Raw genomic sequence first — 10342 nt, forward strand, 5'->3', positions numbered from 1 at the left:
CATGTCTTTTTCTGCTGATTACATAACTGCTTCTATCAGTAAACCAGGTCTCAGTGTCCTTGAGAGGGGTTTCCTTCAGATCTGGGCAACTGGAGTAGGTAGCTTCGATGGTCTCCAGGCAATCGTGGATCACTGGTCATCCCATACTACCACTGAGAAAGGAAGCTGGGTTCACAATATTTGTTACTACTATTTCTACATCATCTTATTCTACTGTTATAGCTTGGCATTTCAAGAATCTCTGCTGGGAAAGCCAATGTCCGCCTTTTACCTCCAAGACTGCTGACACTGTGTGGGATACTAGCACAGTCACCTTTTGGCCTTGCATGCTTCTTGGATGGTCACTGCTACTGCTGCAACGGCTCTTAGGCACCCTGGCCATCTCTTAGCCACTGCATCCAGCTGCTTAGAGAGGTAGGTTGTTGCCCGAATGATAAAGGACACAAAACTCGGATAAGTTTTGTGCGGCGCTTTATTGAAGGGCCCGGGGGCCTGCGGACTAGCGTCCCCAAAAACAGAACCCCAAAATTCACACATGGGTGTTTTCCTTTTATACACAAGCAATTCATAACAAAGTCTCCAAGAAACAGTGGCCCTTCGCAAAGTCTCCAAGAAACAGTGGACCTTCGCCAAACTACGGACCCTTGTAATACATTCCCTAGTTCACGAGCAAAATCATAAATCTTCTACCTGTCCTATTGTATGCTATCCCCAAACCGGTTAGTCTTCTTACTCTCCTACCCTGGCTTAATGTTTATTAGGTTTCTAAAGCTACTTGCCAGGGTTACACAAAACTCAATCACATAATATCAACGGCTACAAAATTATTTTTACAAACCAATTCACACAAAACTCACAACTAAACTATAATAAAACATTTTGCCAAATTTCATTTCTTTTCCAACATTTCCCCCCTTTTGAGCATCCTTCAGTCCTGCTGCAAGGATGCTCAACCAACGGTATTGACAGTAACATCTTCATAGCAAGGTGGGGGATGTTCTTCGTTCTGCCGCCCACGGGTCATCACCTTCAGCAACCGGATAGATCGCTTCCTTTCCTTTTCAATCACACCTAAAAGACATCTATATACAATCCATATAGTCACCAAAAATACCAAAAGCATTAGTACATACTGTATAACGGAAGTAATCCAGCCAGACAGGTGAAGCCCCAAAGAATCAAATACTGCTCCTATCCAATTATGCTGTGCTTCCCTTTCAATTTCCTTGGTTTTTGTTTCTACTTCTGCCAATTGGGAAATATCTTTCTCCACTTCAAGTGTAACATTTGGAATGTGTACACAGCAATGATCTATTCTCCTACTCAGGTAACCACAAACTCCATGTTCTTTTAACAGTAGCAAATCCAATGCCATTCTGTTTTGTAAGGTCATTCTTGATGTAGCTTGCAATTGCAAATTTAGGTCTTTAAATCCCTTCTTAGTAGCTGCTGCCAATCTTTCTGTCTGTCCTAACAAGTTGTTGAGCATTTCCCTATTTCGATATGTTGCTATCGGAGGGAATAATGACTCTAATATCCACCCAAATTGTACTCCTGTGCCAGGTTCATGCCACTGCTCCTCTAGGGATTCTTCCCTCTTGTTAAGTCCTTTCCTTTGAATCAATCTATTCTGCTTCCAGTATGGACACAACGTGGGAACCCCTAGGGTAATTTGTGTTACTGATCCATCTAAAGATAAATGTGTGGTCCACTGTCCGTGTCCCAACACCCAGACTAGATTTCCAGGACTGTGCACTGTAGTATAGCTGCAATCTATAGGTCCATCCATGGAGTCTCTGCTAACCGTGTGATTATACCCCCTACACTCACATCCCCATTTTAATGCCATTTTCACCGGTACCAATCCAATTCGGTCTTCCGGTGTATCACATGTAAAAACCTCAGTACAATTCCAATCCTCTTTCTGCGGTCTGAACTCTCGGGAAGATGTAGACGTGATGATGGCCCTATAATGTGACTGATTCTTTACCCCTGACCATTGGATGCACCATTGTACTTCCCCAAGGTAACTATAGTGTTCCAAAACACTGGGTCCCCACAATGTCTTCCAACTTTTCCAGGTATCAAAATTCTGTGTGATATTCTGACAACTCATCTCATTTCGTTGGGATTTTGTTCTTATTCGTACTGTATTGCATGGCTCATCTACTGGGGTTGCAATCAAACACCTCCTGGTATTTTGAATCCAACCAAAATGATTTGGTTTCATTTCACATTCCTCTTTAGTCATAGCCCGAGTGGTCATGCACAAATCCCTCCATACCTCTACTTGTTTAGGAACTGACTGGCAGGACCATGAAACATTCTTGAATGATTCAGGCATTTTGGTTACCGGTATTATTCCCCAGGGAATTGGTTCACCTGCAGCCTGTGGTAATGGCAGACAAGCTGTTATTTTAGTCACGTTCTGCATGATCCCAAAATCTCTAATTAATCCTACCACTAGGTTTTCCTGCTCAGCATTTCGTTCTATTGTATCATTAGCCTCCCGTCTTCTCCTTCCACCGTGTCCCTGTGAGGATGACATCATTCTGTCATGCCTCCACCATGCATTCCCTATTCTAGGATTAGTGACATTCAACCACCCACAACCTTTGCCTCCCTTCTCCCACCAGCTCGTCCCGTCCTCTACTCTGTCCCAGGTCAGTTCCCTATTTTGCTTCCTCCCAGCACGATCCCTTGTCCATGGCAAAACACTCATACTCACTCTTTTGTAATCAAAACTATCCCGTATTTTGACCAAGCATGTATATTCTCCCGTATCGTTTGTGGTTACCTTAGTAAGATTCAGTACCGTGTTTCCTTGTTGTTTATCCTGATCCCAACCGACTTCTGTCTTGCCTCGGCTTCTTTCAGCCCCCCGTTGCCATATTGCAATAACTTCACTGGCCTCAACTTTCTGGCTGTGAAACATAACACAAGTTAATTGAACATCCATCCCTTCCATGGCTGTAACCTTTGTTTCTTTAGCCTGTACTAAAATAGACCCTTGAACGGGTACCAGTCTCATGATTACTAGCAGCAATATAATTAAGAAGGCGGCTTTGCGCGGAAGATCATCCGGGTTGGAGACACTATCTGGGTTTCCCATTGGAACGGTGCCTTCTTTACCCTGGTGTAATGGATCCAAGCGTCCATCCCCTGGACCTTCACCGCCGTGTAGGTCGTCATCATCACCTGGTGGGGTCCGCTCCATGATTCCCGTAGCGGATCCGTAATCCACTTCTTGATGTACACTTGGTCCCCAGGCTGGATGTCGTGGACAGAGTTCTCCAGCGTGAGCGGTTTATTCCACTGTAACGTATTTCTTAAAGAATTCAAGATTTTATTAAGTGACATAACATATTCTGCAATTGCCTGATCCCCACTCACATGTACCTCCCCTTTTAATACAGTTGCATGATATGGTTTGCCATACAGTATCTCATATGGACTTACGCCTACCTTTTCCCTCGGTTTAATTCGAATCCTGAGTAGGGCCAAAGGCAAAGCCTGAGGCCAGTGCAGTTTAGCTTCCTGGCAAATCTTTTTGATTTGTCCTTTCAGAGTTTGATTCATTCTTTCCACCTGCCCACTAGACTGAGGTCTCCAGGGAGTATGCAAATTCCAGGTTATGTCTAACATCCGTGCTAATTCCTGCACTACCCCGGCTATAAAATGTGGACCCCTATCTGACGACAATCCTAAGGGTACTCCAAATCTTGGTATTATTTCTTTTAACAAGGTTTTTACCACCTCCTTAGCCTGATTAGTTCTACACGGAAAAGCTTCTGGCCACCCTGAAAACGTACATACGTACACTAACAAGTATCTATATCCCTGTGCCCTAGGCAATTCAGAAAAATCAACTTGCCAGTAATCTCCCGGTTGTGGCCCAATTTGCAACTTTCCCATTTGTATTTGTCTCCTAACTACTGGATTATTTTTCAAACATACCGGGCACATTGCATTAACTCTTTTTGCCATTGTTAACATCTGATTAGAGATTATCTCATTCTTTAAAAATTTTACCAATGCTTCTGCCCCCCAATGGCATTTATTATGTTCTGATTCCAAAATAAATTTCATTATGCGAGTCGGTACCACTATTTGTCCCATCGGCGTAACATACCACCCGAGCTGATTCCTCTGTGCCCCTAGCAAGTTTATTAGTTTTCCATCTTCTATTGAATATTTGGGCTCCTGATTCAGGTACGGGGTAGCCGGATTTGTTCTTACCGGTACCAATGCCATTTGAGTCCATACTTCCCGTGCCACTTGCCGTGCTGTAACATCAGCAAATCGATTTCCTCTGTAAACTTCTCCTTCTGCATTCTGATGTCCTCTAACATGCATTACTGCAACTGCTTTGGGACTATGTACCGCATCCAGTAGCTGTAGCACTTCCTCCCGGTGCTTGATATTGGTTCCCTGTAAATTCAAAAGCCCCCCTTTCTTTCTATAACGCCCCATGCACATGAACCACACCAAAGGCATATTTAGAATCTGTCCAGATATTAACCCTTTTGTCCTTGCTCAAGTACAGAGCTCTGGCGAGTCCAATCACCTCTGCCTTCTGGGCTGAAGTTCCAGGTAACAAAGCCTTTGCTTCTATTACCTGATCCGATGTTACCACTGCATACCCAGCATAGCGAGTCCCATTCTCAACAAAACTGGATCCATCAGTGTATAGTTCCCATTCAGGGTCTTCCAATGGTTCATCCTTTAGGTCAGGTCTGCTGGCATACACTTGTTCAATTACCTCCACGCAATCGTGCACCAGTCCCCCAGCCTCCTGGTCACTGCGTAAAAACTCTGCTGGATTAACATGGTTAGTAGTCTTTATTTCAATATCATCCTGTTCTCTCAGGATAGCCTGGTATTGCAACATTCGACTTGATGATAGCCAGTGACCCCCCCTTTTGCTCCAAAACAGCCATGACCATATGGGGAACAAACACTTTCATTTTTGCCCCCAAAGTCAATTTCCGGGCCTCCTGAATAAGGATTATTGTTGCTGCCACGGCTCGTAAACACGAGGGCCACCCGGAACTTACCAAATCCAGTTGTTTAGAGAAGTATCCTACTGGCCTCTTCCATGATCCCACCTTCTGGGTGAGGACCCCCAATGCCAGTTTTTGCCTCTCATTTACATATAACTGGAATTCCTTGGTCAGGTCAGGGAGTCCTAGGGCTGGGGCCTCCTTTAGTGCCTGCTTCAATTCCTGGAAGGCCTTCTTTTGTTGTGTCGTCCATTCCAACCGATGCTGCTTCAAGGCCTCATACAGTGGCTTGGCTAGGAGACCGAAGTTCATGATCCACAGTCGACACCATCCCACCATTCCTAGAAAAGATCTCAATTCCTGATGGTTGCGAGGCAAAGGAATAGCACATATTGCCTCTATTCGGTTAACTCCCAAACGTCTCTGCCCTTGTGTGATCTCACAACCGAGATAAATAACACTAATTTTGATCAATTGAACTTTTTCCTTAGAGACCTTATACCCTGCTTGGCCAAGCATATTAAGTAATTTAATTGTTAATTCCACACACGTGTCCCTTTCCTTAGTGGCCAGAAAAATGTCGTCCACGTACTGCAGGACTACATACAAGGATGGAGATATTGTTACCTGGGTTATCTTCCATTCCTCCAGCTCCTTGGCCAGTTGATTTCCAAAAATAGTGGGGCTGAGCTTAAACCCTTGTGGCAGTCTGGTCCACGTAAGCTGCCTCTTTCTCCCAGAATCAGGACTCTCCCACTCGAAGGCAAAATATTTCCTACTCTCTACTGCCAGTGGGATGCAGAAGAAAGCATCTTTAAGATCAATCACAGAGAACCATTTAAACTCCTCCGATACAGATGTTAACAATGTATAAGGATTAGCAACAACTGGATGTATGTCCTTTACTATTTCATTAATCGCTCTCAAGTCCTGTACCAAACGATATTTACCATTAGGCTTTTTCACTGGAAAAATTGGAGTATTATACTCCGATTCACATTCCTGTAATATTCCTTGAACCAAAAATTGTTTAATTAACGGGGCTACTCCCCTCCTTGCCTCAAGCTTCAAGGGGTATTGCTTTACCCTCACTGGTCGGGCCCCTTCCTTAAGTTCCACTTTTACTGGCTGGGCAGCTTTAGATTTCCCGGGGACCCCCGACTCCCACACCCAGGGTACTACAGCCTGCTCAATTTCTTCTGGAATAGGAGAGGCATCTACTTCCTTAATCACAAAAATGCCTGCTATTTGTTCCTCAGGTATCTCCAATTTCACCCTTCCCCCTTCAAATATTATTTTCACATTAAGTCGGGACAATAGGTCTCTGCCAAGAAGGGGTGTGGGGCAATTTGGCATATACAAAAATTGATGATCCAATTCCTTCCCCCCAAACCTAAGATTTAAAGGTTGTAAAAATGGTTGTTCCTCTAGCTTCCCTGTTGCCCCCACCACCTGTACAGTTGTGTCACTCAAAGGTCCTAATAATCTATTAAGTACAGAATATGTAGCTCCAGTGTCTACCATAAATTCCTGACCCTTCCCATCTATCTCTAAAACTACCCTCAGGTCTTTGTCTAGTCAGCTTTGATTCTGATAATTTCCCAAAACTAGTGCTTGAGCTGCCTCTGTTGGTCCTCCCGTAAATCCTCCCACATGAGTATTCCCAACTAACCCCATATTCCCCCCTCTAACCGGGCATTCATTTTTCCAGTGCCCCAATTGTCGGCAAAATGCACACTGGTTTGGATCCAACCTCCCCATGTTAGGTGCAAACCCAAATCCTCCCCGACCTCTCATCATCCCCCTCTGTCCGCGATTAGCTCCTCCCCGACCTCGTCCCCTAATGAATTTTCCTCCTGCCCCTGTCTGTTGCATTACAGCCAAAATACTAGCTTGTTGTCTTTTTGCAGTTTCTTTTTCCCTGTTGTTATATACCTTCCATGCTACCTCCAACATTTTATCCAAATTCCGAGTATCCTCCCCTTCCAACTTTTGTAACTTTTTCCTAATATCCTCTTGTGATTGCCCTAAAAACAATAATGCCAATTGAAGTTTCCCTGATTGATCTTCTACATCTAAATTAGTAAACTTCCGAGCCGTGTCTTTTAACCGTTCCAAAAAGGCAGACGGAGACTCATTCTTGTCCTGCTTGACCGAATACAGCTTAGACCAATTCATAGTCTTAGGAATTCCTGTTCTAATTCCTTCCACCAACAATTCCTGATATCGTTTTACAGCCCTTATTCCTCCCGTAGAGTTTGGATCCCACCTGGGTTCCTCACTTGGCACCAATTCATCAACTGTTTCATTTAGTTGTCGCAACCTAATCTCCTCACGAGCCTTTTCTCTCATAGCTTTAATAACCATCTCCTTTTCTGTAGAATCCATTATAGTATCCAATAATACCTGTAAATCATTCCAGTCCGGATTCTGAGTTTTTATCACCATTTTAACCACCCTTGCTACCCTTTCGGGATCCTCCCGGTAACTTCCAGCCGATTGTTTCCATATTACCAAGTCCCCTGGAGAGAAAGGCACCTTTATGAGTATCCTTTCTCCCTGTGGTCCCACAGCTTCCCTTAACGGCGCAATTAACTGTGGCCCCTTCTGCCCCTTCCTTCCTTGGCGAGTCCGCTCTGCTAACGGAGTCCTTTTAATACTTTCACTCTTTTCAGTATCACTGTCACTCTCACTAGATGCCCTTTTTATAGTTATGTCAGCAGGAGGAGCAAAAGGTACATTAGGAACAACCGGACCCCTTGGAGGTGCTACACAATAGGACAAATCTTCTTCAATCGGGGGATACAAATCACGCTCCTTTCTTTCTCTACATCCAACACACCTGCTCTCATCATTCATCTGTAAAACCAAAATACCACACTCCTTTTGCCATTCTTCTTTCCGATATAAAACGAAAAACAAATCTAAATATGCTATTTCATCCCATTTCTCATTCCTCCTTAAAAAGTGCATCAAAGATTCCATTATCCCCAATTCCAGTGTACCATTCACTGGCCATCCCACTTCCCCAATCTCATATTCAGGCCACCAACGGTTACAATAATCTATCATTTTGCTCTTATCTAACTCTTGAGAAAAGCCTTCACCTTTCCACCTTTTCAATATACAACCTAATGGCGTATTTCCAGGTATTTTTCCATTGGCCTGCACCAAAGTTTTAAAAGTTTTAAAAGACATCATATTACAGCCTTTAACCTTTTTTTTTTTTTTTTTTTTTTTTTTTTTTTTTTTTATTCCTATTCCACCTTTAATCCCAATAAACCAATATACCTTTTCGCCGTCCTTCCCCAAAAAAAACAATAGGAGGCGAATTCCGGACCTGCGTACCCTAGACGTCTTATGGCCGGAGCCTAGGCTTTTTCCATTAACCACCAAACCAAATCCAATTATCACCTTTTTCCAATATAAAGCGCCTTCGGGCTTACCTTCTGCAGTCGTCCGACAGGCGCGGGGGGTCGGGCACGACCCGATGACTCCTCCGAGAAGTGCTCGGCGCCGGCTTGGAGTGGATCGAGACGCGAACCGCCCCAGCGACCCTCGGAGTCCTGCCGCGGTCGCCAGAAAACTGTTGCCCGAATGATAAAGGACACAAAACTCGGATAAGTTTTGTGCGGCGCTTTATTGAAGGGCCCGGGGGCCTGCGGACTAGCGTCCCCAAAAACAGAACCCCAAAATTCACACATGGGTGTTTTCCTTTTATACACAAGCAATTCATAACAAAGTCTCCAAGAAACAGTGGCCCTTCGCAAAGTCTCCAAGAAACAGTGGACCTTCGCCAAACTACGGACCCTTGTAATACATTCCCTAGTTCACGAGCAAAATCATAAATCTTCTACCTGTCCTATTGTATGCTATCCCCAAACTGGTTAGTCTTCTTACTCTCCTACCCTGGCTTAATGTTTATTAGGTTTCTAAAGCTACTTGCCAGGGTTACACAAAACTCAATCACATAATATCAACGGCTACAAAATTATTTTTACAAACCAATTCACACAAAACTCACAACTAAACTATAATAAAACATTTTGGCAAATTTCATTTCTTTTCCAACAAGGTGACTGCCCTGCGATACAGGCCCAGATCTTGTGCTAGTATTCCTAAAGCAATCCCTTGCTTTTTGTGAGAAAACAGAAAGAATGGTTTACTCACATCTGGAAGTCTCAGGGCTGGAGCTGATATGAGGGCCTTCTTTAGTTGGGTGAAGGCTCTTGTTGCTTCTTTTGTCTATTGGAAGTTTCTGTTTCCTTCTGCAATTAAGTAATATAGGAGTTTGACTAACACTCTATAATTATAAATCTATGATCTACAGCACCCTGTCATGCCCAAGAAGGTTCTCAGTTCTTGTACTGTCTGGGGTTTTAGGGTCTGGCATATTGCTTCTTTGCAATCCTGTCTTAAGGTTCTTTGTCTAGCACTAACCTCATAGCCCAAATAAATAACAGTTTGCCTCAATATCTGGGCTTTCTTCTGGGATTCTTGGTACTCCTGTGGGCCCAAAAAGTTTAAGAGGCTTACCATCCACTCCACACACACCTCTTGAGTTTTGGTAGCTATCAGGAGGTTGTTCGCATACTGTAACAGCTGTCATTCTCCTTCTCCTTCTCCTTCTCCTTCTCCTTCTCCTTCTCCTTCTCCTGATGGAGCTTCCTAGGATTCCAGATCTTTTGCTAGTTGTTCTTCAAATATAGTGGGAGAGTTCTTAAAAACTGAGGTAGAACTGACCATGTGAGCTGGGTTTTGAGTCCAGTTTGGGGGTTTTCCCATTCAAATGCAAAAATTTTCTGGCTGGCCTCATGGAGAGGAAGGCAAAAGAAAATGCCTTTTAAATCTAAAATGGTAAACCATGTTATTTCAGGTGTTAAACAGGTTAACAAAGTGCAGGGGTTGGCAACCACTGGGTATAAATCTTCAGTTATCTTATTAACAGCTCTTAAACCTTGTACTATTCGGTATGATCCATCAGGCTTTTCAACAGGTAAAATAGGAGTATGGAACTCAGACTGACACACTTTTAATAGCCCTATCTGTAAAAAAATTTCAATTGCTGGATGTCCTGGTTTAGGGCAAATTTGTTAAAGAATCTGCAAAGGAGGGCCCCTCCAGAAAGCAAAACCCACACGGCCCCTCCCCCCAACCGGTTCGGGAAAAAATTCCTTGGAGAGAGGTGGAAAGAACCTGTTTATTTGACTGGCCCAGCACCCCCCAGCACACAAAATGAACAATACCCGATGACACCGCTTTGAGAAAGATGACAAAATCAGAAAGTCTCTTTCGGGGGGGGGTGGTTGCTCTGCTCTCAGTCCCTCCGGCGCTGGGCC

General features: G+C 43.9%; 1 long non-coding RNA gene across 2 annotated transcripts; it reads right to left on the reverse strand.

Annotated features, from left to right (window-relative positions):
* Positions 1 to 454: 454 nt before the first annotated feature.
* Positions 455 to 9024, reverse strand: LOC135460413 (uncharacterized). Of its 2 annotated transcripts, XR_010443227.1 has the most exons (5): positions 8450 to 9024; positions 3133 to 3328; positions 2798 to 2924; positions 2285 to 2389; positions 455 to 1071 (listed from the first exon to the last, which is right to left on the reverse strand). It is a non-coding gene; the product is annotated as an uncharacterized LOC135460413 (long non-coding RNA). The 2 variants fall into 2 exon arrangements; XR_010443226.1 differs by lacking the exon at positions 8450 to 9024 and having other exon boundaries at positions 3133 to 3731.
* Positions 9025 to 10342: the final 1318 nt, after the last annotated feature.

Source organism: Zonotrichia leucophrys, unplaced genomic scaffold (genome assembly GCF_028769735.1).
Source record: "Zonotrichia leucophrys gambelii isolate GWCS_2022_RI unplaced genomic scaffold, RI_Zleu_2.0 Scaffold_39_496844, whole genome shotgun sequence".
Classification (NCBI taxonomy): domain Eukaryota; kingdom Metazoa; phylum Chordata; class Aves; order Passeriformes; family Passerellidae; genus Zonotrichia; species Zonotrichia leucophrys.